The following is a 6,172-nucleotide window of genomic DNA, read 5'->3' as shown; positions in this document are numbered from 1 at the left end:
AAACTGAGTCTGCTTGTATAGAACCTACCATTAGCCATCTGGCTCCAGGAGAAGTATATGGTAGGTTCAGCATGCATGTTGGTACTTGCATCCCTGGATCCGATGAAAGCTGTAATGGCACCGGACGGGGTTACAAGCAAAGTGTACTTGGCTTGCATGCTGACCTGCATTCCCTGGATTTTATGTGGCTGTCATGGCCCATGAACAGGTAGGAACAAGAGTTAGGGACCACTCATGAGACAGCCTTGACGCGGTGAGTGGCTTACTATGCTTTGGCCAAAATATAAACCAATGTCTCATCCAGCATGGAGGGCAGAGTGCTGGATGTAGTGTGCGATCACATTTGCATTTTCCGTTTGTATATGTATTTCGCCATAGTGATGTGCACCTGCAGCAGGTTGTGCTGACCCAACCCCTTATTTTTTTCTTTGTAGTATATATTGGAGGCGTGGCGATCTCCTTGGAGTCATTGCACACCTGACCAGTTAATCTGTCCTTGAGGCTGGTTTTAAAGTCAGTATAAAACTGAGTCTGCTTGTATAGAACCTACCATTAGCCATCTGGCTCCAGGAGAAGTATATGGTAGGTTCAGCATGCATGTTGGTACTTGCATCCCTGGATCCGATGAAAGCTGTAATGGCACCGGACGGGGTTACAAGCAAAGTGTACTTGGCTTGCATGCTGACCTGCATTCCCTGGATTTTATGTGGCTGTCATGGCCCATGAACAGGTAGGAACAAGAGTTAGGGACCACTCATGAGACAGCCTTGACGCGGTGAGTGGCTTACTATGCTTTGGCCAAAATATAAACCAATGTCTCATCCAGCATGGAGGGCAGAGTGCTGGATAAAGTCCTTACCTGTGCCTGTGCGCGAGCCGGTCGGAAACAAATGCGGTCACTGGGAGAAGGCAGTTCCGAGAACAGACGCTGGGGGCCTTCATCGGGCTGTTCTCGGAACTGCCTGCTCCCGGTGACCGCATTTGTTTTAGATTGGCTCCCGTCACAGGTAAGGACTTACCTGTGCATCGCCGGACTTGTGAGTTAAGATGGCAGCCCGCATGTGCTTGCGGGCGAACACGGCAAACTGGCCATCACTGTGAATGAGGTTTAACTTAAAGGGCATCTGTCAGCAGATCTGTACCTATGACACTGGCCGACCTGTTACATGTGCACCTGGCAGCTGAAGGCATCTGTGTTGGTCCCATGTTCATTTGTGGTCGGGGCTACACCTGAAATGGAACCCTAACTAGTAGTTAGCTAAACGGTTTGATTTGTGCCGTAACGCAATGTCGTAGGGATGACTGAAGGAGGCCAAAAAGAGACCACATGTAATCAGAAAACTTTATTTACCATTCACACTTACAGTACCAGGTTCTGAAAGGCGAGAGACATCTCAACGTTCGGGTGAGGTATGTATTTGGAATAACAGGAGGAGCGCCACCACCCTAATTTTCTGATGACGTGAGCAGGAACTCGGTTCTTGGATGCTGCGGAAGCGGCGCCAGTCCGAAAGGAGTGGCTAGAGACAGACGCCGGGTCTAAACCTAGGTTGGCCACCAGGGAACGAATATGAGGAACAAACTGGGTGCTTGTGTGATGCGCTGCATTGAACGGCAACAGTGGCCTGTGGGGTGGTGTACTGTCAATACTTTTTAACAACTGGCGTAGCACTTGAACAGGGCACCAGCGGTGGGTGGTAGGGTAGTACGTGATCTGGGTAGGAGGGTCTGACTGTGATGTTTTGGTGAACGTGAGCGAGAGAATGAAACTATCTGTATTAGCCTTCAGTTGACCGACAGTCAGATACCTGAGGCTACTACGGGCTGAGGTAAACTCTCCTGGTCTCAGGAAGCCATAGAAAGCCAGGTATATGGCTGCTTTTATCACTAGACTCTGTTGGGCGCCAAAAGGGCTATTGTCTAACATGTCAGATAACTGACGAAATGTTTGCCCGGTGATGGCCTGACGGCCCGGACGTATACAGTGGGATGCGAAAGTTTGGGCAACCTTGTTAATCGTCATGATTTTCCTGTATAAATCGTTGATTGTTACAATAAAAAAATGTCAGTTAAATATATCATATAGGAGACACACACAGGGATATTTGAGAAGTGAAATGAAGTTTATTGGATTTACAGAAAGTGTGCTATAATTGTTTAAACACAATTAGGCAGGTGCATAAATTTGGGCACCACAAAAAAGAAATGAAATCAATATTTAGTAGATCCTCCTTTTGCAGAAATTACAGCCTCTAAACGCTTCCTGTAGGTTCCAATGAGAGTCTGGATTCTGGTTGAAGGTATTTTGGACCATTCCTCTTTACAAAACATCTTTAGTTCATTCAGGTTTGATGGCTTCCGAGCATGGACAGCTCTCTTTAAGTCACACCACAGATTTTCAATTATATTCAGGTCTGGGGACTCCTATGGCCATTCCAGAACGTTGTACTTGTTCCTCTGCATAAATGCCTTAGTGGATTTTGAGCAGTGTTTAGGGTCGTTGTCTTGTTGAAAGATCCAGCCCCGGTTCAGCTTCAGCTTTGTCCCTGATTCCTGGACATTGGTTTCCAGAATCTGCTGATACTGAGTCGAATCCATGCGTCCCTCAACTTTGACAAGATTCCCAGTCCCTGCACTGGCCACACAGCCCCCACAGCATGATGGAACCACCACCATATTTTACTGTAGGTAGCAGGTGTTTTTCTTGGAATGCTGTGTTCTTTTTCCTCTATGCATAACGCCCCTTGTTATGGCCAAATAACTCCATTTTAGTTTCATCAGTCCACAGCACCTTATTCCAAAATGAAGCTGGCTTGTCCAAATGTGCTTTAGCCCACCTCAAGCAGCACTTTTTGTGCTGTGGGCAGAGAAAAGGCTTCCTCTGCATTACTCTCGCATACAGCATCTCCTTGTGTAAAGTGCGCCGAATGGTTGAACGATGCACAGTGACTCCATCTGCAGCAAGATGATGTTGTAGGTCTTTGGTGCTGTTCTGTGGGTTGACTCTGACTGTTCTCACCATTCGTCGCTTCTGTCTATCCGAGATTTATCTTGGTCTGCCACTTCGAGCCTTAACTTAAACTGAGCCTGTGGTCTTCCATTTCCTCAATATGTTCCTAACTGTGGAAACAGACAGCTGAAATCTCTGAGACAGCTTTCTGTATCCTTCCCCTAAACCATGATGGTGAACAATTTTTGTCTTCAGGTCATTTGAGAGTTGTTTTGAGACCCCCATGTTGCTACTCTTCAGAGAAAATTAAAAGAGGAGGGAAACTTACAATTGACCCCCTTAAATACTCTTTCTGATAAGTGGATTCACCTGTGTATGTAGGTCAGGGGTCACTGAGCTTACCAAGCCAATTTGAGTTCCAATAATTAGTTCTAAAGGTTTTGGAATCAATAAAATGACAACAGTGCCCAAATTTATATACCTGCCTAATTTTGTTTAAAAAATTATAGCACACTTTCTGTAAATCCAATAAACTTCATTTCACTTCTCAAATATCACTGTGTGTGTCTCCTATATGATATATTTAACTGAAATTTTTTATCGTAACAACCAACGATTTATACAGGAAAATCATGACGATTAACAAGGTTGCCCAAACTTTTGCATCCCACTGTATTTGGATTGCATTTTTCAAGACCCCTGAGAGTAGCCTTGACTATATGAATGGAGAATAGTGAGGGAGCTTCTGGTTGACTCGAGGCTCGGAAATGCTGTACACCGGCTAAGTAAGGCTTAACTGTGGAGTATGACAGATTCAATTCAGAATGACAATAGCCGATGAAAGCCAGGATGTAGTTGGTAAAATCGAGACTGCCTTGGGGAAACTTGTCTTGGAATTTAAGAAATGCCCTCCAACCTGTATGGTAAGTCCTGGCTGTGTTGGGTGACAGGGACTTGGCCAGTAATGAACGAGCTGTAGCTAAGTGAGAGTTTAAATCCAGATCAGTGACGGGAACGGAGGAACTGTGGCACCGTTGACGTCTGCGTCGGGAAATACCTGCGAGAAAAGGCCAAAATTAGCTCTAGATAGAGCATCAGCTGCGACATTCTTTTGCCCAGATATATGTGAGCATATGTATCGAAACTGGTGTTGCAACGAAAGAAGCACTAGACGCCTGAGAAACAATAGCACCTGAGGGGATTTAGATGACCCGTTATTTAGGATATCCATTACCGCTGCGTTATCGGAAACGAATAACACAGTGTGACCGGTCCACTTGTGCCCCCAAAAATGAGCGGCTGCAACTAAGGGGTAAATCTCAAAGGAAGCTGAAGACTGAAGAAACCCCGGCAGTGTCTTGACCTCGTCGGGCCACACGTTCGCTAGCCAATGTGCCAAAAATGGCTGCGAATCCAGAACTGGAAGCGGCATCGGAGAAGACTATAGGGGAACTGTTAGACACTACCGGGATGAGGAGAGAAGTACCATTCCAGTTACTAAGAAAATAGTCCAACATGGCTAAATCGGCTACTATTTGGTTGTCAAGGCATATGAGGCTGTCTTGGGAAGGAGCTGAAGGAAGAAGAGCTAGTAGTCGTGAAACAAATGGCCTACCTTGGGGCATGACTCGCATAGCAAAGTTTAACATGCCTAAAAGAGACTGTAAATCAACTTTCTTAATAGTTCTGGTCTGCGTAAAATTGTGAAGGACGACCCTAATCCTGTCCAATTTGTTTTCCGGTAATTTTGCGACCATGTTTATTGTATCCAGAATGATGCCTAAGAAAGTGATAACTGGGGATGGAGCTTCAACCTTTTTTGGGGATACGGGAATATCAAGTTGGTGGAAACAGCTTAGAAGCGACTGTAGTGCACCCGGGGTGTTCCAATAATAGAAAGTCATCCAAGTAATGGATAACAAAACTACAATGAAACTCGTTGACTAGTATCCAGTGGAGAGCCTGAGCCAATTTGTCAAACAACCATGGACTGCTTTTAGATCCGAAGGTAAGTTTCGAGGCAAAGTAATAAAGATCTCTCCACTTTATACCATGCCACTGCCACAGAGTTGGACTGATGGGGAGTAGCTTAAAGGCGTCAGATATATCAGCTTTGACAGAATAGTGTTACGGTCTAACTGCAGTATTATGGCGATAGCCTGATCTATGGAGGAATATTTCATACTGACTTCTTCGGAGGGTATGAGAGAGTTGATACTAGGGTCTGTGGGGCTGATAAATCGATGATCAATCTTTCTTTATTGCTAAATTTGCCTGTGACTACGCCTATAGGGCTGACTCTCCACCGATCAAAAGAAGGGAAAGAAAAGGGGCCTATTAGGAACCCCTTGGCCAACTCGATGGAAATCAGTTCATCTGCTGCCTGGGGGTGAAGCTCCGCTGACAATAAATTCCTGCATTCATAAGACGATTCGGGCAGGGCAATTAGGCCAGTGTGGAAACCTGATCTAAATCCTGACATGAGGAACTGTACGAAGCTAGGGTCGTGGTGGTTGCGTAGGAAATGCAGCAGGCAATCAACGTTAACGACACTCAAATATGACTTATCCGCCTTTAATGTACAGACCGATTTGGGATTGGCTCTGAAGCAATTCACACAAACATGTAACAGCCTACACTGACTATAATTGCAGGAGGAAAAATTGAAATTATTGCAGATCTGTGACCGGCCGAGGTATTGAATGGGCCTTCCTAACTTGTCAACTAAACCTGAGGCATTCTGGGGTTCAGGGTGCCTAGACGGCTGTGCGGAAGGGCTACTATCGGCACTTGAGGCAGCCTTGTGACACCATTCTGCTGTGTGGTAGATGGACTGACACAGAACAAGCAGGAGCCCTAAGGCCAGCAAAGTGTCTGCAAAATATTTCAGTATCGATATTAGCCCAGTTCGTGAGGAATTAAAATTGACCGAGGGCCGCCGCGGCCTAGGCAGAAAAGGAACAGTGATAATCGTAGAACGAACTACCACCATATTTGTACCCCAATTCGGTTACCCTGAACAAATAAAGATCTAATTCCTCCCTGTGGTCGGGCCGTATGGAGCAAATCACATCTCTATACAGGCTGAAAGCTAGAAGGAACTCAGGGATGGTAAGCTTTCTGTTTAGCCTGAGATCACGGCCCCTGAGTACTACTGAGACATCACCGTACGCGATGACTTTGCTGTCTGAGAAATCCCGAGTAGCAATCAACAGGGAAGCC

The sequence above is a fragment of the Bufo bufo genome, chromosome 9 (genome assembly GCF_905171765.1).
Source record: "Bufo bufo chromosome 9, aBufBuf1.1, whole genome shotgun sequence".
Classification (NCBI taxonomy): Eukaryota; Metazoa; Chordata; class Amphibia; order Anura; family Bufonidae; genus Bufo; species Bufo bufo.
This window is presented reverse-complemented; position numbering follows the sequence as displayed.